Source organism: Thalassophryne amazonica, chromosome 18, assembly GCF_902500255.1.
Source record: "Thalassophryne amazonica chromosome 18, fThaAma1.1, whole genome shotgun sequence".
NCBI lineage: Eukaryota > Metazoa > Chordata > Actinopteri > Batrachoidiformes > Batrachoididae > Thalassophryne > Thalassophryne amazonica.
The window spans coordinates 16953541-16975434 of NC_047120.1; the positions used below are offsets into that span (position 1 = coordinate 16953541).

General features: G+C 41.6%; 1 protein-coding gene and 1 long non-coding RNA gene across 2 annotated transcripts in view; both read right to left on the minus strand.

The window, feature by feature from the left end:
- The window catches only part of map2k6 (mitogen-activated protein kinase kinase 6), a 250419-nt gene that overhangs the window by 203296 nt on the left and 25229 nt on the right, over positions 1 to 21894 (minus strand). The window lies entirely within an intron of this gene.
- On the minus strand, positions 722 to 19889 carry LOC117530469. The gene is made up of 3 exons (XR_004566370.1): positions 19878 to 19889; positions 12460 to 12462; positions 722 to 878 (listed from the first exon to the last, which is right to left on the minus strand). It is a non-coding gene; the product is annotated as an uncharacterized LOC117530469 (long non-coding RNA).

Genomic DNA, 21894 nt, shown 5'->3' on the forward strand with positions numbered 1-21894 from the left:
TCCTGTACATTTTACATATATCTTAATTAACATGCCCTGATCACTCTTATATTTCAAAGTGAGGTGCAGACTGGCACTCACCATCGCCTGACAAAGTTTGATCTGGATCTGATCTAGATTATGGATTTTGTGGACATTACAATTTAATATTGAAAAGCCCATTTAATGTGTATTTTACATTGTATCTTAATCAAACATGCCTCAATCACTCTCATATTTGAAAGTGTGGTGCAGTCACTCACTATCACCTGACAAAGTTTGATCTGGATCTGATCTAGATTATGGATTTGTGGACATTACAATTTAATATTGAAAAGCCCATTTAATGTGTTTTACATTGTATCTTAATCAAACGTGCCTCAATCACTCTCATATTTGAAAGTGTGGTGCAGACTGGCACTCACTATCACCTGGAAAAGTTTGATGGATCTGATCTAGATTATGGATTTGTGTGGACATACAATTTAATATTGAAAAGCCCATTTAATGTGTATTTTACATTGTATCTTAATCAAACATGCCTCAATCACTCTCATATTTGAAAGTGTGGTGCAGTCACTCACTATCGCCTGACAAAGTTTGATCTGGATCTGATCCAGATTATGGATTTTGTGGACATTTGAATTTAATATGAAAAGCCCATTTAATGTATGTTTTACACTGTGTCTTAACCAAACGTGCCTCAATCACTCTCATATTTGAAAGTGATGTGCAAACTGGCACTCACTATCACCTGACAAGTTTGATCCAGATCTGATCCAGATTATGGATTTTGTGGACACTGGAATTTGATATTCAAAAGCCCATTTGGTGTACATTTTGCATTATATCTCAATCAAAACTGCCTCAAACACTCATTTGTGACATTGAGGTGCAAGCTGGCACGCTCAATGAACAGACCACATTTGATCTGCATCTGATCCGTATTGCAGATGTAATTGATATTTGATTTTAACATTGAAAAGCCCTTTGATCTATATTGTATTACATTTTAGTATATGAAAAGCCACTTCGAACAGGACTTTGACCATATATCAGACCTTTCCAAGGTCAAAATTGTGGAATTGGATACTAGTGTTGGCGGAGTTTTGTGATTTATGAGCGTGATGCTCTAGTTATGTTTATATTTGTACACTACGCGTCAAAAGTTCCCGTTCAGCTGAATGGGAAAATGTCTCCAAACCTTTGACAGATAAACAGGTTTGTAAAAATGCCCAAAAATTTCCAGTAAATTCCATATAGTAAGTAAGTCCCTTCGGCTGCTCCCTTGCTTGCACTCTAGGTCGCCACAGCAAATATTCTTGTTAATTTCCATACAAAGGTTCCAACGTGGAACACTGCAAATTGTTCAAATTTTCCAAAATTCCCAAGCTTAACCTCTCATGAAAGTTGCCCAAAATGTTCAGCCTATTTGCAGCCCTATAAGCATTCTCAGGACCACCAGCTGGTTCACAGTGGACATCAGGTCTTCTCTTGAGCTAAATCCTTTACTCTCAGATGTGTGGTTGACCTTTCCAGGCGTGATTACATCACGCCATCACAGCATCCCATCTCTGGGGATTTTGAACATGTTACCCTTTCATCATTCCTTCCCACCTTCAAGGAGTTTGTTGATTGTTAAACAAGAGACAATAAGAGTATAGATCTGCTGTAGTTATGTAAGGAAGCAAACAGGGTCATACCCTTTGGGGGCATAGAATTAATTCTTGGCATACCTGGTCTACTTAGAGCCACTTTACATCCCTGCAGTTCGACGGCAACCAGTGATCACCAGAGGCAGAAGACCGTCTTCATGGATGTTTTGAGGTGACTGACTGGGGTGTGCTCTGTGATGTTCAGGGGGAGGACATCAAATGCATTACGGATCGCAAAATGGATTATATCAACACCATCCCAACCAAGACTGTGCGCAGCTACCCCATAACAAAACCTTGGGTGACAAGGACATCAAGGCGACTCTGAACAGGAAGAAGGCTCGTCTTGCCAACTCACAGCTCACATTTTATAGTGACCACATCCCTAATTATTCACAAACGTATAACTTCAAATAGCTTAAACTAATGTTTAAAAAAAACTCTGATTCCCAGTGCAGCCGATCGAATGGTCCCCCCTAAAAATCAGTCCACCCTGCCTTCACTGCACATGTGTCATCAGCCACGGTTCAACGATTATCCTTGTTCTGCTTCAACTGCACTCCAGTCATCATCTATCTCAGCGACAGATATCTGAAGCTTTTGTACAATAATCATTTCCACATAAATTCAGCATTATTTCATCATAAAAGACGCAGAAAGCGATCACAGCGCCGCAGCAGCACGTCTGAGTCTGACTCCTGAGTCTGCCTCTCTACACCCAAAGCAATCAAAGGAATAATGTGATTATTAACCAATTCTAAAGTCAGTTTTAAGCAGAAAACGAGGCGATACTCAGTGAATTGCTACTGATGCACCAAAATGACGTATGCACGGGGACACATACAGTATGTTCAGAATAATAGTAGTGCTATGTGACTAAAAAGATTAATCCAGGTGTTGAGTATATTTCTTATTGTACATGGAAACAAGGTACCAGTAGATTCTCACAAATCCAACAAGACCAAGCATTCATGATATGCACTCTTAAGGCTATGAAATTGGGCTATTAGTAAAAAAAAAGTAGAAAAGGGGGTGTTCACAATAACAGTAGCATCTGTGCTGACGCTACAAACTCAAAACTATTATGTTCAAACTGCTTTTTTTAGCAATCCTGTGAATCACTAAACTAGTATTTAGTTGTAACCACAGTTTTTCATGATTTCTTCACATCTGTGAGGCATTATTTTGTTGGTTTGGAACCAAGATTTTGCTCATTTACTAGGTCTTTGTCTTGTTGAAACACCATTTCAAGGGCATGCTCTTCATCATAAGGCAACATGACCTCTTCAAGTATTTTGACATATCCAAACTGATCCATGATACCTGGTATATGATATATAGGCCCAACACCATAGTAGGAGAAACATGCCCATATCATGATGCTTGCAACACCATGCTTCACTGTGAACTGTGACTTGAATTCAGAGTTTGGGGGTCGTCTCACAAACTGTCTGTGGCCCTTGGACCCAAAGAACAATTTTACTCTCATCAGTCCACAAAATATTCCTCCATTTCTCTTTAGGCCAGTTGATGTGTTCTTTGGCAATTGTAACCTCTTCTGCACGTGTTTTATTTAACAGAGGGACTTTGCGGGGGATTCTTACAAATAAATTAGCTTCACACAGGCGTCTTCTAACTGTCACAGCAAACAGGTAACTCCAGACTGCTTTGATCATCCTGGAGCTGATCAATGGGTGAGCCTTTGCCATTCTGGTTAAGCTTCTATCCATTTTGTTGGTTGTTTTCAGTTTTCTTCCACACGTCTCTGGGTTTTGTCCATTTTAAAGCATTGGTTATCATTGTAGATGAACAGCCTATAATTTTTTGCACCTGCGTATACGTTTTCCCTCTCCAATCAACTTTTTAATCAAACTACGCTGTTCTTCTGAACAATGTCTTGAACGTCCCATTTTCTTTAGGCTTTTAAAGAGAAAACCATGTTCAACAGGTGCTGGCTTCATCCTTAAATAGGGGACACCTGATTCACACCTGTTTGTTCCACAAAATTGACAAACTCACTGACTGAATGCCACATACTATTATTGTGAACACCCCCTTTTCTACTTTTTTTACTAATAGCCCAATTTCATAGCCTTAAGAGTGTGCATATCATGAACGCTTGGTCTTGTTGGATTTGTGAGAATCTATTGAATCTACTGGTACCTTGTTTCCCATGTAACAATAAGAAATATACTCAAAACCTGGATTAATCTTTTTAGTCACATAGCACTACTATTATTCTGAACACTACTGTACACAAAGACAAACAATTTAAAGTTTCCAATCCACTTAACCTGCATGTCTTTGGATGTGGGAGAAAGGCGAAGCAATCGAAGGGAACCCACACAAACACAGGGAGAACATACAAACTCCACACAGAAAGACCACAGGTGAGAATCAATCACTGCTGACGCTCCAAAATGACGCATGCGCAGTGAAGGCAGGGCGGACCGATTTTTAGGGGGGACCGATTTTTAGGGGGCACCCTTCAGTCGGCAACACCGATATTACTTCCTAAACTATTTAAGGCCAATAGATAGGCAAAACATTAAAGTCTTTTTAAGTCTATTTATTTTTATTGATTCAGTTATTTATTTATTTATTTTGCATCACAGGCTTCTAAAATCAGCAGTAAGCACAGAATGCCAGGATTGGGACATAAACAGAAGCTTAACTCTACCCTTTATAGAGCTAAACTTTTATCATTTACCTTTCTTCCATGAAAGTATGTGTAACTATTTAATTTGATTCGGTGGAATAAATGAGGGTTGACCCAGAACAAAGTGATTTGATTTTGATTTTTGATGAATTTAAAGTCAAGGTCACAGGCCAAAGTCAAAAAGTTGGTCCAACATTTATGGATCAAGTCAAGTCCGGGTAGCATGCACTGGTGTAGGGATTTACCACATCCATGACACCAGACAATCAATCAATCAATTTTTTTTTTTATATAGCGCCAAATCACAACAAACAGTTGCCCCAAGGTGCCTTATACTGCAAGGCAAGGCCATACAATAATTATGTAAAACCCCAACGGTCAAAACGACCCCCTGTGAGCAAGCACTTGGCTACAGTGGGAAGGAAAATTCCCTTTTAACAGGAAGAAACCTCCAGCAGAACCAGGCTCAGGGAGGGGCAGGCTTCTGCTGGGACTGGTTGGGGCTGAGGGAGAGAACCAGGAAAAAGACATGCTGTGGAGGGGAGCAGAGATCGATCACTAATGATTAAATGCAGAGTGGTGCATACAGAGCAAAAGAGAAAGAAACAGTGCATCGTGGGAACCCCCCAGCAGTCTACGTCTATAGCAGCATAACTAAGGGATGGTTCAGGGTCACATGATCCAGCCCTAACTATAAGCTTTACCAAAAAGGAAAGTTTTAAGCCTAATCTTAAAAGTAGAGAGGGTGTCTGTCTCCCTGATCTGAATTGGGAGCTGGTTCCACAGGAGAGGAGCCTGAAAGCTGAAGGCTCTGCCTCCCATTCTACTCTTACAAACCCTAGGAACTACAAGTAAGCCTGCAGTCTGAGAGCGAAGCGCTCTATTGGGGTGATATGGTACTACGAGGTCCCTAAGATAACATGGGACCTGATTATTCAAAACCTTATAAGTAAGAAGAAGAATTTTAAATTCTATTCTAGAATTAACAGGAAGCCAATGAAGAGAGGCCAATATGGGTGAGATATGCTCTCCTTCTAGTCCCCGTTAGTACTCTAGCTGCAGCATTTTGAATTAACTGAAGGCTTTTTAGGGAACTTTTAGGACAACCTGATAATAATGAATTACAATAGTCCAGCCTAGAGGAAATAAATGCATGAATTAGTTTTTCAGCATCACTCTGAGACAAGACCTTTCTAATTTTAGAGATATTGCGTAAATGCAAAAAAGCAGTCCTACATATTTGTTAATATGCATATTAAATGACATATCCTGATCAAAAATGACTCCAAGATTTCTCACAGTAGTACTAGAGGTCAGGGTAATGCCATCCAGAGTAAGGATCTGATTAGACACCATATTTCTAAGATTTGTGGGGCCAAGTACAATAACTTCAGTTTTATCTGAGTTTAAAAGCAGGAAATTAGAGGTCATCCATGTCTTTATGTCTGTAAGACAATCCTGCAGTTTAGCTAATTGGTGTGTGTCCTCTGGCTTCATGGATAGATAAAGCTGGGTATCATCTGCGTAACAATGAAAATTTAAACAATACCGTCTAATATACTGCCTAAGGGGAAGCATGTATAAAGTGAATAAAATTGGTCCTAGCACAGAACCTTGTGGAACTCCATAATTAACTTTAGTCTGTGAAGAAGATTCCCCATTTACATGAACAAATTGTAAGCTATTAGACAAATATGATTCAAACCACCGCAGCGCAGTGCCATTAATACCTATGGCATGCTCTAATCTCTGTAATAAAATTTTATGGTCAACAGTATCAAAGCAGCACTGAGGTCTAACAGAACAAGCACAGAGATGGAGTCCACTGTCCGAGGGCCATAAGAAGATCATTTGTAACCTTCACTAATGCTGTTTCTGTACTATGATGAATTCTAAAACCTGACTGAAACTCTTCAAATAGACCATTCCTCTCAGATGATCAGTTAGCTGTTTTTACAACTAACCCTTTCCAAGAATTTTTGAGAGAAAGGAAGGTTGGAGATTGGCCTATAATTAGCTAAGATAGCTGGGTCAAGTGATGGCTTTTTAAGTAATGGTTTAATTACTGCCACCTTAAAAGCCTGTGGTACATAGCCAACCAACAAAGATAGATTGATCATATTTAAGATCGAAGCATTAAATAATGGTAGGGCTTCCTTGAGCAGCCTGGTAGGAATGGGGTCTAATAAACATGTTGATGGTTTGGATGAAGTAACTAATGAAAATAACTCAGACAGAACAATCGGAGAGAAAGAGTCTAACCAAATACCAGCATTACTGAAAGCAGCCAAAGATAACGATACATCTTTGGGATGGTTATGAGTAATTTTTTTCTCTAATAGTTAAAATTTTGTTAGCAAAGAAAGTCATTAAGTCATTACTAGTTAAAGTTAATGGAATACTCAGCTCAATAGAGCTCTGACTCTTTGTCAGCCTGGCTACAGTGCTGAAAAGAAACCTGGGGTTGTTCTTATTTTCTTCAATTAGTGATGAGTAGAAAGATGTCCTAGCTTTACGGAGGACTTTTTTATAGAGCAACAGACTCTTTTTCCAAGCTAAGTGAAGATCATCTAAATTAGTGAGACGCCATTTCCTCTCCAACTTACGGGTTATCTGCTTTAAGCTACGAGTTTGTGAGTTATACCACGGACTCAGGCACTTCTGATTTAAAGCTCTCTTTTCAGAGGAGCTACAGCATCCAAAGTTGTCTTCAATGAGGATGTAAAACTATTGACGAGATACTCTATCTCACTTACAGAGTTTAGGTAGCTACTCTGCACTGTGTTGTTATATGGCATTAGAGAACATAAAGAAGGAAACATATCCTTAAACCTAGTTACAGCGCTTTCTGAAAGACTTCTAGTGTAATGAAACTTATTCCCCACTGCTGGGTAGTCCATCAGAGTAAATGTAAATGTTATTAAGAAATTATCAGACAGAAGGGAGTTTTCAGGGAATACTGTTAAGTCTTCTATTTCCATACCATAAGTCAGAACAAGATCTAAGATATGATTAAAGTGGTGGGTGGACTCATTTACATTTTGAGCAAAGCCAATAGAGTCTAATAATAGATTAAATGTAGTGTTGAGGCTGTCATTCTCAGCATCTGTGTGGATGTTAAAATCGCCCACTATAATTATCTTATCTGAGCTAAGCACTAAGTCAGACAAAAGGTCTGAAAATTCACAGAGAAACTCACAGTAACGACCAGGTGGACGATAGATAATAACAAATAAAACTGGTTTTTGGGACTTCCAATTTGGATGGACAAGACTAAGAGTCAAGCTTTCAAATGAATTAAAGCTCTGTCTGGGTTTTTGATTAATTAATAAGCTGGAATGGAAGATTGCTGCTAATCCTCTGCCTCGGCCCGTGCTACGAGCATTCTGACAGTTAGTGTGACTCGGGGGTGTTGACTCATTTAAACTAACATATTCATCCTGCTGTAACCAGGTTTCTGTAAGGCAGAATAAATCAATATGTTGATCAATTATTATATCATTTACCAACAGGGACTTAGAAGAGAGAGACCTAATGTTTAATAGACCACATTTAACTGTTTTAGTCTGTGGTGCAGTTGAAGGTGCTATATTATTTTTTCTTTTTGAATTTTTATGCTTAAATAGATTTTTGCTGGTTATTGGTGGTCTGGGAGCAGACACAGTCTCTACGGGGATGGGGTAATGAGGGGATGGCAGGGGGAGAGAAGCTGCAGAGAGGTGTGTAAGACTACAACTCTGCTTCCTGGTCCCAACCCTGGATAGTCACGGTTTGGAGGATTTAAGAAAATTGGCCAGATTTCTAGAATGAGAGCTGCTCCATCCAAGTGGGATGGATGCCGTCTCTCCTAACAAGACCAGGTTTTCCCCAGAAGCTTTGCCAATTATCTATGAAGCCCACCTCATTTTTTGGACACCACTCAGACAGCCAGCAATTGAAGGAGAACATGCGGCTAAACATGTCACTCCCGGTCCGATTGGGGAGGGGACCCAGAGAAACTACAGAGTCCGACATTGTTTTTGCAAAGTTACACACCGATTCAATGTTAATTTTAGTGACCTCCGATTGGTGTAACCGGGTGTCATTACTGCCGACGTGAATTACAATCTTACCAAATTTACGCTTAGCCTTAGCCAGCAGTTTCAAATTTCCTTCAATGTCGCCTGCTCTGGCCCCCGGAAGGACAATTGACTATGGTTGCTGGTGTCGCTAACTTCACATTTCTCAAAACAGAGTCGCCAATAACCAGAGTTTGTTCCTCGGCGGGTGTGTCGCCGAGTGGGGAAAAACGGTTAGAAATGTGAACGGGTTGGCGGTGTACACGGGGCTTCTGTTTAGAACTACGCTTCCTCCTCACAGTCACCCAGTCGGCCTGCTTTCCCGGCTGCTCGGGATCTGCCAGGGGGGAACTAACGGCGGCTAAGCTACCTTGGTCCGCACCGACTACAGGGGCCTGGCTAGCTGTAGAATTTTCCACGGTGCGGAGCCGAGTCTCCAATTCGCCCAGCCTGGCCTCCAAAGCTACGAATAAGCTACACTTATTACAAGTACCATTACGCTAAAGGAGGCCGAGGAATAACTAAACATTTCACACCCAGAGCAGAAAAGTGCGGGAGAGACAGGAGAAGCCGCCATGCTAAATCGGCTAAGAGCTAGTAGCTGCGCTAAGCTAGCGGATTCCTAAAAACACATAAAGTGAATAATGTGTAAATAATTTAGAGGTGATTCAGCAGAAGGAGTGCTTTAGTTAAGGCACGTGAAGATTACACTGGGAAACAAATCGTAATCTAGATAACTAGATCAATCTAACTGCGCAGATTAAACAGCTAACAGATACAGCAAAACACCGCTGTGCTCCGGAACAGGAAGTGATACAATACCGCAGTGTACAACTGCCTTGGGTCCTGGGTGGCAACCACTCAGGTACACAACTGGTTCATCACCACCTCTCAAAAGCAACAATCTACCTGCCACAACCAGGTGAAGCATGAGCATCCCCTTGATCTTCTCCAGCCACTGGGGTCCTTAAACCTCAGGCACCTATGTGCTGGATCATGGCTAGAAACTGTTGGATAGAGCTGAAACAACTAATCAAATTAAAATCGATTATTAATATAGTTGCCAACTAATTTAGTCATCGATTAGTTGATAAATAACTTTGTTTTACCGCAAATGTTTTGTTTCTTCCATATAATGAAACGAGCTTTGCTTTGAATCTTGAACCAATGAAGGAGTGCTTTGAGTTGCTGCTTCGTTGGTTTCATTTGTTTTATTTTGCTTTATCTTAATTTTTCCCCACTAAAACCCCAAAGAGCATATGTCTGTGAGGAATATTTACCTTTTTTATGTTAAATTGACCTGTTATGGTCTTCTGAAACAGCTGATAGATGTATTTTATGCTAACGCCGATGCTAACGCGTTAGTATGTCTATGGCATTTTCAATGTTAAAGTTAGCATTAAGCTGCTGGCATTTCAGCATGTTTGTGTATTTGTTTTCTGTATAGAGGTGTCAATCACGTGACCGATTTACTGCAGGACAGGTGCCATCTCCATTCTGGATTACAAGGAGGCTGACGCGTGATAGAAAAATGGAGAGAATGTCCGGTTATTACGAGGCTTTAAATCCTCGAGATAAAGCTATTTATCATGATAGATGTGTAGCAGTCGGTTCAGTGGATCCGTATCTTATACCAGATAGTGAGTTTAGTGTTAATGTAACTAACTGGCCGACCGTGTCACACTGCGATATTGTGAACTATGAAGCTGCCGACCAGGTCAACCTCGCCGGCCTCCTGCAGAGCATCACAGCGGAGCTCTGAAAGCGGAGGTCGTCTTGACGTCCTGAGCGATTTCTCTCACCAGGCGCTAGAAGGGCAGCTTGCGGATCAGCAGCTCGGTGCTCGAGGACCACAATGTAAATAAGCATCCATATTGGAAGCGTTCTTGTGTTATCCTCTGCAGTATTTTTATGTATTCTTATATAATTTTATTGTCGAATAAAATAAAATAAAATTCTGGGAGCAGTGGATTTCCGGCAGCGATGGATCTCTCTCATCGCCACGGTGCCGTGAGGCTTCTTCACACCGACGTTGAAGCTTCTGCAATTGTTCGCCAAATGCACGTAGCGCATCACAGCAGCCAACGCGTCATAATCCAGAACGGCCGCGGGACACAAAATGACGTGACCGATACGTCACATGAAAACCCTCTATAATAATTAATGGCTCACCGTTTGTTGTCGTAAAAGAGTCAAATGTATTACAAATGATAATTTTTTGAATTATTTTTATTTATATATTAATAATAATAGTAACAACAATAATAGCAATAATAACTAATAATGCTACAATACAATTTTAGAGAAAGAGACATGAGTCACGTGTGTCATTGTGAAATGACCAGTTTACAAGTTATACAGAGAATGTTGAACATATAATGAGTCATGCTACAGTTTTTGATTTAGGTTTTATGGTTAACTGTTTATGCTAATTGCTCATTTGCAGCAACAAAAATACCTCTTTTTCACCATATATTTTATAACATTTATATGTTTCAATGTTTTATGGCAACTCAGCACTTTGTTAAAGCAATGCCATTTGAAATAATTATTTTTGTTCTTTATTATAAACTGTTTTATTCTTTATTATTTTATATTTCAACAGCCAAGGGACATTTGATGATTTGTTGATTTTCAAGTATTTTAAGATTTCAAATAATGTTCTGTTGTTAAATAAAGTGATGGAAGGAGAAATAAATTGTTTCCTGGCACATTTTAAAAAAATTCCGTGCTAATCCGATTAATCGATTAATCATGTCGAAACCCCATCAGATTCATCGATGATCCAAATAATCGCTTGTTGCAGCCCTACTGTTGGATATGGTGTCCTTGAGTAGTTTGTCTAGTAGAAGATGCTGTGGCGGCATCGTTTACAATACTGTTCAATATGCCTGGGACCCCCATCACCCCTTGGTGGCATTAGCTATAAGAGACAAAGGCAAAGCAAACATCTGCCATTCGTTTTCAGTCACAGTGGGCATTTTATGGTGGCAACAGACAAGTTGCTGATATGTCTCCAGATAGGTGGGGTTAAAAAAGACAGTAAGTCAAATTTGCAATTACTGAGTGAAGCGACACAATGAATGCCAATCAGAGTGAAGGCAGCATGATGTATGTTGCCTGGCTGTTGGTTATATTTGTAGTTGTTGAGAGTTAACTCCATGCTTAAATGCTAAAACATCAAGCCTCAGTTACATTTCTTTGTCATATAAGGGTTTGATAATGAAATGTTATGAATCAGTCCCATTTTTTATATATCGGCAGATATGATAAGTCAGTGTTGCGAATTTTTCACTCCCTGAAATCGGTATCCATGTAGGCTCCCCCAAAAAAACATCCATAGAAGAACATCATGAAGCTGTATAACTGGGGATACAAAATATCCTCATAAAATCAACAATAATGTTAATAATAATATTAAAGCAGGGGTGGGCAACGAGGGCCGAGACACTGCAGGTTTTCCTTGCAACCAATCACCTCAGCAGGTGGGTTGCTGATGAGCTTCTCCCTTGAACATAACCACCTGGTTGTCAATAAAATCACCTGCTGAAACACCTGAACATTAATGAAATCACCTGCTGAGGTGATTGGTAGCAAGGAAAACCTGCAGTGCTTCGGCCCTTCATGGCACATGATTGCCCACCCCTGTATTAAAGCAAACAGATACTAGGGGAGTTACGACCATTACCTTTGTACCCCCCCACCCCCACAGGACTAAACCAAACCAACTTTTTTAGGTTCCTTAGATGACCCCAAAACACAATCAGGATGTTCCCAAAAATAAAACTGGCCTCAAGCCAGTTATCCAAGATGGCGTCCAAGATGGCCACCAAAACAGGGTTTTTTACTAAAACAACATTAAACAACATATAAACAACTTAAATATCACAGAGATTCAATGGGAAGACCAATGCAGGTCACAGCAAACTCATTTGTGTCTAAACTAAATTCATTCATAGGTTTCAGATTCAAAATGGCATCCAAAATGGCGGCCAATAGACCCTTATCATTGAATCTCTGTGATATTTAAGTTGTTTATATGTTGTTTAAAGGTGTTTTAGTGAAAAATCCTGTTTTGGTGGCCATCTTGGACAAGATCTTGGATAACTGGCTTGAGGCCAGTTTTTATTTTTGGGAACATCCTGATTGTGTTTTGGGGTCATCTAAGGAAACTAAAAAAGTTGGTTTGGTTTAGTCCTGGGGGGGGGGGTGCAAAGGTCATGGTCGTAGCTCCCCTAGTAAGAGCTCAGGTAATGAAATAGTATCGGTATTGGCAGATATCCAAATTCAGGTATCGGGATTGGCTCCAAAGTAAAAAAGTGGATCGATGCACCCGTACATCCTGTATTAAAAAATTTATATCATCAGTTACTTTATAATCAAATTACAGCCCTCTGAACTGTAACCGTATGTAATTGGAAGATGCCTCTAGAGTCCCACCCCTCCTATTTTGAGGAACTGATTAAAGAGACTCCTATAATTTCTACAACTCACAGATATGAATCGTGCGTCACTTTTCTGTTGGTCACAACTTTTGACCTTCTGTGACCGTGACGGGTCAAGGTCATCACAACTATTTAACTCTTGATCAAACATCAAGGCCACACAGAACCACCTCCAATGTATCACCGGATCACAAAGAAGTGATTTGCATTGACAAGTTTATAGTCTCAAATCCACACCCAGTTCTGCAGCTTTTGAAAGTGCGCAAAGGTGTGATATTCTGAGCAGGTAATACATCATTCTCGGCATACTTGAAGTTCAGTGTGCATCATCCAATGATGTCATCACCTATTTATAGGTGAAGGTGTGTCATGAAACAGTGCCAGTGATTTGAAAAGCTCACTGGGGGGGGCATGAAGCATGTGGGCTTCATTCAAAAAGCAGTCCTGAAGTCGTAACACGCAAACCCACACACACACACACACACAGCTGTGATATGTAGCCATCCGCTGGTGGCTTCTTGCAGCCTGCCTCCTGTTCCGCACTTTCTAAAGCAGCTTTGTTGCGTTGAAATGTCACCGTGGGCCCCTCCTACATGCATTTACACAGACAACAATAATACGGGGAAGCCAACCCTGTGCCAAAACATGTCCACACAACTCTGAAAACTGGGATTCTTATCAACAAGACGCTCTTATTATCCAGGCTTTCAATGACTTCATTGACTCGTTCATCAGATGTATATCTCAGGGCTCCCGTCAGTCCATCACCGGGGCGATACCCCGCTCTCTTTAGAGCAGACCTGGGCAAACTGCGGCCCGGGGGCCACATGCGGCCCTTTGCATGTCTCTGTCCGGCCCTCAAGAGGTCTGTCATTATTATTACATATATTAAAAATGTCAAGCTTGTGTGTTGCAAATCATTAGAGAGGCTTATTTAGGTATATTTAAATATTTACATATTTTACAGGAATAAAAATTACCCATAAAAGCTATTAAATAGGTAATTATTTGTAAAATTTGTAATGGAGACAGCCGAGTTATCGATGGTGTGGCCCTCGGACATAATTCAGGTTCCCTATGTGGCCCCTTGTAAAAATTAATTGCCCACCCCTGCTTTAGAGGATACAGGTTCACTGCTGGAATGACTTTGTGTCAAACAATAGGTTACTCTGGGAGACTCAGATGAGAAGTATTACTTTCACATTTTGGCCATGTGGTGTGCTGGACTGACACGAACTGGGTTTTCATTACAGATATGGACAAATGTTCAGGGATATTTTCAGAATATCAACAAAACGGAAAAGCAGAATGACCCAGTTTCCATTAACCCCCTGGGGTCCGAGGGCATTTTTTGGACAGTTCACTCGCCTGGCATAAATGTTTTATTATTGTTGTTAACAGCTCTCCCTGCATCCCACAATCAAGTTTTATGTCTCTTTTTTTCAGGACAACCCATGCTTTCAGAATATATATGCTTTTGTTGTGTGTTAAGTGTAATAAAGGTTTACAATCAAAAATAAGAAAGAAAAAAGTAAAGCGGAAAATAATTTTCCACACCACACACATTTATTCAAAACACACAGCAAACTAGAATAAACAACGGTTTTGACAGTTTATAAAGGTAATTTGAGGTCTTGTGTGAAAGACTGTACAACAAAAAGGTTCAAACAATAAACACAAATGCACATTTTGAACAATATATACAAAATGGTCTATGCGAGGAGTGGCCCTCCCCCTTGCTCCATTATCCAGTAACATTCACATGCAAACTAGTGGAGCAATCCTGATAGTTACACACTCTTTGTTTGAGCACGTGAGATTGTCATCAGAGACTCTCCGTCTGCTTTCACTGATTGCTGTGCGTAATGGCGCAGGGCACACTGGATGTACTCATTGGAGCACCCAGGGGGCTATTCAAATGGGCCAACTAGTAACATATCACTCCCAAAACCGATCTTTGGCTTTTCACGTGAGGTAAATCTGCCCTATGATTGGATTTTGGAAAACCATGTGACGGTAAACCAATTCTGATTGGACACTCACATTGCGCACGTCATCACACAGCTTCTATGAGGAGTACAAAGATGGCTGATGGCTGGCTCGAAAGTCCGCGGAGTTAACTTTTCAGCAAAAAAAGTACGTTTGTATCTCATATTATTAACAAGTTATTTATAATTTAGTAAAGCTTGGTCTTAGCCGTCGTATATGAAGGCATCGGCCCCAGAGGGTTAACTGATGGAATGTGACTGAGGGGCCTGTGTTGTTGCAGTGAATTCACCTTGACACTTGCCTGAATTTGATCCCCGCACTGGCACACAATCTTGCGTGCCAACAAGTAAACCTGTCGTAAACTGTGCGAGGGTGCATGCCAGTGCGCATCAATTTCATGCCACTTGCGTGAACTAGTCATAAAATCGCACAACTTATTCGCAAACACTGCGTGCCAATGCGTGTCACTGCCTTGCAGGGCCTCGCACAGTTTACGATGGGTTTGCTCACTGGCACGTAAGATGGCGTGCCAGGGCGGGGATCAAAGTCTTGCAAGTGTCAAGGTGGCTTAGCCCCCATTCTAGGGAGGCTCTTGTGAGAACTGTATATCTGATGGATACGGCGATGGAATGATAAATCATGCTCAATATTGGCATTTTGTCATTTTTTTAATACAATATTGTCATAATGTCATCTCCATCTCTCACAGAGTGAATAAAAAGTCTGCCGGTCACAGAGCTTTCTGCTATCGTGCCCCAGCTCTGTGAAATGCTCTCCTGGCACATATACGCCAGTCGGATAATGTGGAGACTTTTAAATCGAGACTGAAAAACCATTTGTTTTCCTTGTTTTATCATTAGTTTTATTGTGTTATGTGTTTTTTTTTTTTGTTTTACTGTGTTATGTGCAACTTCACATATAGCAACCCTAGCAAGACACCTTTCAGCACACAAAAGGATCAAGCTTAAGGTCAAAGCTCACAGGAAGGTCAAACACTAAATTCAACAAAACAACTTTCCTGGTCGCAATTTTTTTTTTTTAATTTTCCCTCCAAATTTGGCATGAATATAGTGAAAGGCCTTGGCCATAAGCTTTACCTGGGATGAACAATCGATCCTGACCTTCAGGGGTTCGCTTGAGGTCAAAGGTGACCTAAATTAGGTCAAACTTCACATTACAGTGAAACATGTCATATGTCATACACCAAATTAAAGGGCTTGATGACAGGATTCATAAATATATCAAACAATTTAAGTCATGATGTCATTTGGTGATGTCATGATGGAAAAACTTGCAATATTTTTATTTTTTGAGGGTGTGAAAAAGAGTGCAAATCATCATTGCAGACTCTTGTAAGTTCACATGTAGCAGTCCTATGGGGATACCTTCCAGCACACAAAAGGTTAAAGTCAATGGTCAAGGTCAAAGGAAGGTTAAACACTAAAATCACAGATAAAACCTTTGCTAGTCACAATTTGGACTTTTTTGCCTCCAAATTTCACACGAATATGGTAAATGGCCTTGCCCCATTGGTCCCCGTTAATTAGTGGTTGTCGTTCCTTGTGGAAGTCTTTCTTGTTCAATTTTTGGCAAGCTATCCGTCACCCTCAGGGTGACAGTTTCTATTTATTTAAGTTTCTATTTATTTATTTGAACTTGTACTGTATAATCTTGAATTTGATGCTATGACGTTATGATGACAAGAAACAGAAAACATTTGAACTGTTTTTCGCTAAAAAGGTGAACAACCTTGCTGAATCATGGTCTGATACAAATTTATCTCGCCGAGTCACTTGTTGCTGAATAGAGAGTTCAGAAACAGCATTCAGCTGGTCCTGTCCATTCTTGTCACTCCCAAAGAAAATTGTAACATCTTCAGCTCTGCCTCCTGTCTTTTTGTTAGTACCACCGTCTCTAAGCCGTACAACATAGCTGGGCTCACTACTGTCTTGTAAACTTTCCCCTTCACTCTTGGTGATATTATTCGGTCACTAATCACTCCTGACACCTTTCTCCACCCACTCCACCCTGCCTGCACTCTCACCACATCATCCAGCCTCTTCTCTCTCATTTTCTTCATTCATCAGCACCTCAAAATATTCCCTCCACCTTCTCAACATAGTCTCCTCGCTTTTCAGCACATTACCATGTGCATCTTTTACCACCCTAACCTGCTGCACATCCTTTCCAGCTGTGTCCTGTTGTCTGTCCAATAGGTACAAGTCCTTTTCTCCTTCCTTACTATTCAACTTTTTGTATAGCTCGCAATATGCCTTTTCCTTAGCTTTTACCACTTCTCTTGTCACCTTACACTGCATCTCCTTGTACTACTTTCTTCATCTCTCCGACTATCACAAAACCTTTTCACCAACCTCTTTCTCCTTATGCTTTCCTGGACCACTTCGTTCCACCACCAAGTCTCCTTGTCTTCCTTCCACTGTCCAGATGTCACATCCAGTACTGTCCTAGCTGTCTCCCTCACCACATCTGCAGTACTTTTCCAGTTGTCCCCTCCATTCAGTGCTTCTCTCACCTGCTCACTAAATTTCACACAACAGTCTTCAGCTTCCACCATGTGATCCTTTGTTGAGCTTTCACTCTCTTCTTTTTCTTTACCTCTAAAGTCATCATACAAAACACCATCCTATGCTGTCTAACTACACTCTCTCCTGCCACGACCTTACAGTCTGGGATTTCTTTTAGCTTGCATCTCCTACACAGAATGTAGTCCACCTGTGTGCACTTTCCTCCACTCTTATATGTCACCCTGTGCTCCTCCCTTTTCTTAAGTAGGTATTCACCACAGCCATTTCCATCCTTTTTGCAAAATCAACTACCATCTGTCCTTCCACATTCCTATCCTTGATACCATATCTACCCATTACTTCCTCATCACCTCTGTTCCCTTCACCAACATGCCCACTGAAGTCGGCTCCTATCACCACTCTTTCATGCTTGGGCACACTCTCCACCACCACATCGAACTCACTCCAGAAATCTTCTTTGTCCTTCATCTTGCAACCTACCTGTGGGGCATATGCACTAATGATATTCATCATCACCCCTTCAATTTCCAACTTCACACTCATCACCCTGTCAGACACTTGTTTAACCTCCACCACATTCTGAACATACTCTTCCTGGAAAATGCACAAACACCATTACACTCGCAAATACACCAGCATGCTGAGCAACAGCAAGCAAATAAGCATCTGTCAAACTGGCGTCTTTGCATTCATGCATATGAGTTTGGGGTTTGTCCACCAGAATACACAAAATTCTGGGAAGAAATGTACAAATATGATGTTTGCACACTCAATGTGATTCATCAAGGTCAAAAGTAAATTTAGCAACTACTAATAGTTTGAAACCCCGGCGTTTCCTTATTGCGCTTGACAGAATACTGCACTAGTAGCTGAAAATGTAAAAAAAAAAAATGTAAATGTTGAGATTTTGAGACTAAATGTCTCTGTGTGTAACACAGACACACACATTGGGGTCGGTGTGGGACATCACAGCTATGTGCTGAAGACACACTGTGCATGAACAGACTCATGCACTGGATATTACAACAAGCAATACAATATTTCAAATACTGCTCCATCCACTGAAATGTTAGAAAACCCCTGAACAGATAACCCTCTTTGAATAGTCAAAACAGTCTTTATTTTCAGCTAAAGCAGTTAGCACAGTAAAACACACACAGTGAGCAGTCCAAAGACAAATATGGTCCAGGTGGAAGCAGGCAGTTGGTTGGTACAGAGAAAAGAAATCAAGAGGGCAACAGTTTCTTTAAGGGCAACAGAAAACATGTCTAGCTCCACAGACAGTGGGCCAAAGCACTGGTATTAATCACACCAAGCAGATGAGTCAGGAAGTGGCAAGCAAAGCTCGAAAAACACAAAGAGACAGTGAGGGTCGGCAACTGGAGAACAAACACAAGGAATGAACATGAGAGGGCAGGCAGGAAACAATCTGGCACTGGAATGCAGGGCTGTGATGGTTAAACACCTGGTTTAGAAAAACTGGATGTGCTGTGCAAATCAAAGTTCAGACCCATTCCAGGTTATCAAACAACTCAAATGCATAACAGTTCCTCTGTTATTGCTGAGCTCAGCATTCACCATTTCTACTGTGGCAGGTAGTGTGGGGTAACTGAAAGCAGCAGTCCATATTCTCAGTGATTTGCAGCACATGCTGAAAACATGTGGCGAAACGCCAGAGGGAGCCTGCGCTGGGACACTCCTTGTCCCCACTGCATTTAACAAGAACTTGGACAGGAAGCCAAGTTGCTGGCTTCTCTGGAACAAACACAGCTATCGTTTCATTTTCATTTCCTTCATCGGTGGCGATAACTGACTACTGCTACAAGCTGAGAGGCCTCTCTGCTTCGCGTGAGGCGGTGCCAGTGACGAGAGCAGAAGGAAACAAACTTCTAAGGAAAAACTATTAATGCTGACAGGGTGATTTCTGTTCAGACATGGAGTCAAGTGCTGAGCAAAAAGCTTCAGCGCACAGGCAGGCGGGTTGGTGCTGGTCAGCCCGAGTGATAATGAGCTTTGCATGACAGGGCACAAAGCTGCCTCTCGCACTCCCACACAAACAGTCCGCCTGGAATTCCAAAAATCCCAAGAGTTCTTCAATGGAATTCCACAGACCCTGCGGAAGACAGATCAGTCACAGGGAGGGAGGGAGGGAGCCGCGACTGCTGACGCAATGACAGGAAGACAGAGATAAATCACTCCAACTGTCCCGCAGACGCTCCAGCGGATTATTAGATACTCCACAGCACCAAAGATAGCCGCTCCTTCAGCTTACAGCTGTCAGAGGCTCCTTTGGGAATCATGTCGTCACTCATGCCCGCTGCACTTCCTAAATGGCACACAGCGAGCCAGACGGCTGATCCACAGATCCACTCCAAACGCGTCTTACCGGGGCCGCAAGACGGTGCAAAAACAACACTGATCACAAAGAAACCAGAGAGTTGCCATTCTCAGATTACTGTGGCTTTTCAACTGTTAACAAAGACAGAAAAAATGTATATGTGTTCAAGTATGACGTTACCTCAGGGAGCTTTTTCCTTCCAACTTACACATTCTAAATAAACTGTCAGTTTGCTGCAAGTCTGCACAGTTGTTGCTGAGGTGTTAATTGGTGCACATGGTGCAATTCAAACAAGTGTTTTCAGAAATATAAGCAGCTCGAACGCCCGTTATAACTGCAGACTCGTTGGTAATGTCGCCATTATGAGTATACCTTTTACTGTCTTTGGAGAAATACAACAATTTTCAAATTCTATGCAGAATAAACTGCCTTCTCAAGAGCAACCAGAGCAGCCACACTGACAAACGAACAACCAAAGTGTGAATGAAAGGCAGCAGAGGACTGATGCGCACTCTGCACATCCTCATACAAAGCAAATCTATAGTACACAAAAAAGGTGTTTTTTTCAGACCATGTTTTCCTTGACCTTCACCTTTGCCGTTTCACCACAATACTCTAAAATCTAATCACCTTTAGATACGAAGTCTGTCCATAAAGTATCGTACCTTTTTATTTTTTTCAAAAACTATATGGATTTCATTCATATGTTTTTACGTCAGACATGCTTGAACCCTCGTGCGCATGCGTGAGTTTTTCCACGCCTGTTGGTGACGTCATTCGCCTGTGAGCATGTCTTGTGGAAGGAGTGGTCCCGCCCCCTCGTCGGATTTTCATTGTCTGGAAATGGCGGAATGAAAAGGACTTTTTCCATCAGAATTTTTTCAGAAGCTGTTAGAGACTGGCACCTACAAACCATTCGAAAAATTTATCTGGCTTTCAGTTAAAATTTTACGGGCTTCACAGAGAATAAGGACTTTAACTACAGCTTTAAGGACCTCTTTAAGGACGGTCGGTGCGCCGCGCTGCGAGCTGCGACACAAACCACTGGATCATTTCTAAGCTGATGGCTCTGTGGATACGAGACCGTCGTGTGCTCTTTCTCTGGTTATCACAAGACCTGGACATCAGCCATTTTCCGGCAGATTTCACTTTTAACAAGAGATTTTGTCATGGAAAGCCGCGCGGAGGCTTTGCGCATCACGACCGATTCGCTGATGAAGTGAGACAAAGGAACACCTCCATTTCGGAGTATTAGAGGACAAGTTGGGACATGTCTATCTTGGCTTTCAGTGCTTACCAGTCAAGTAAGTATAAAAGAACTTGTGGAGAGCTGGACATGTCCCAACTTGTCCTCTAACACTCCTCTGTTGCACTCTGCTCTACGTGCACTTTAAGTCAAGTTTTCATTGACAGGGTGCAGAGCGAGATTATCAGTGTGGCTTTTTTGGAAAAGCTGGACTCCAGAGCAGTTTTTCACATGCTGTGCTCACGTTCACATGCAGTCTGACTGACTGAGGATTACACCGACCGCCTGTGCTTACAGTCCGGTGTCAAATTTCGTAAAGACGTGAAAAAATAATTACCCAGGAAAACAGAAAGGGATACACTAAATTTGAGAATCTGCGTGGTGGCACAGCGACATTGTGACATTGCTTAGGGCCCCTTCACACATAGTGCGAGGTTTGGTCGAAGTGTGCATGAAGAAGGAACTGTATGCAAAACGCGTAGAATCGTACCTGCCTCCAAAGCCCCATACACCTGTTGCTACAATTATGTGCGCACACAACCACCTGAAAGACAGAGTGTGCGCTGTGCGAACACATCACACCCTCTTACGGCAGGTGTCAGCCAAATTCCAGGTGACACACATGAACATCTAACACCGCTCACTAGGCATTTAGAAAATGTGTGGCCAGTCGCACTCTTGGCACGACAACAGACTGCAGACAATCACTGTCATACTCGCAATGAAATTTTTCTAAGTTCCCCACGAGTGAGACACACCTACTGTGTTCGGACAGACATGGACTAACAACTGTCCACTGTGAGGCACGTGTGTCTGATTGCTGTACTTACGTGGACATAAATAAAAACATATATCGCTGTGGCGGCAAGCTGCAGCGAGGGAGCACACGCATGGAGCAGACAATCACAGCCCCCCCCAGGTTGAAACAGACTGTCAGATCAGAACACGCAGCAGACGATCTGACTGTCACGTCACCCAC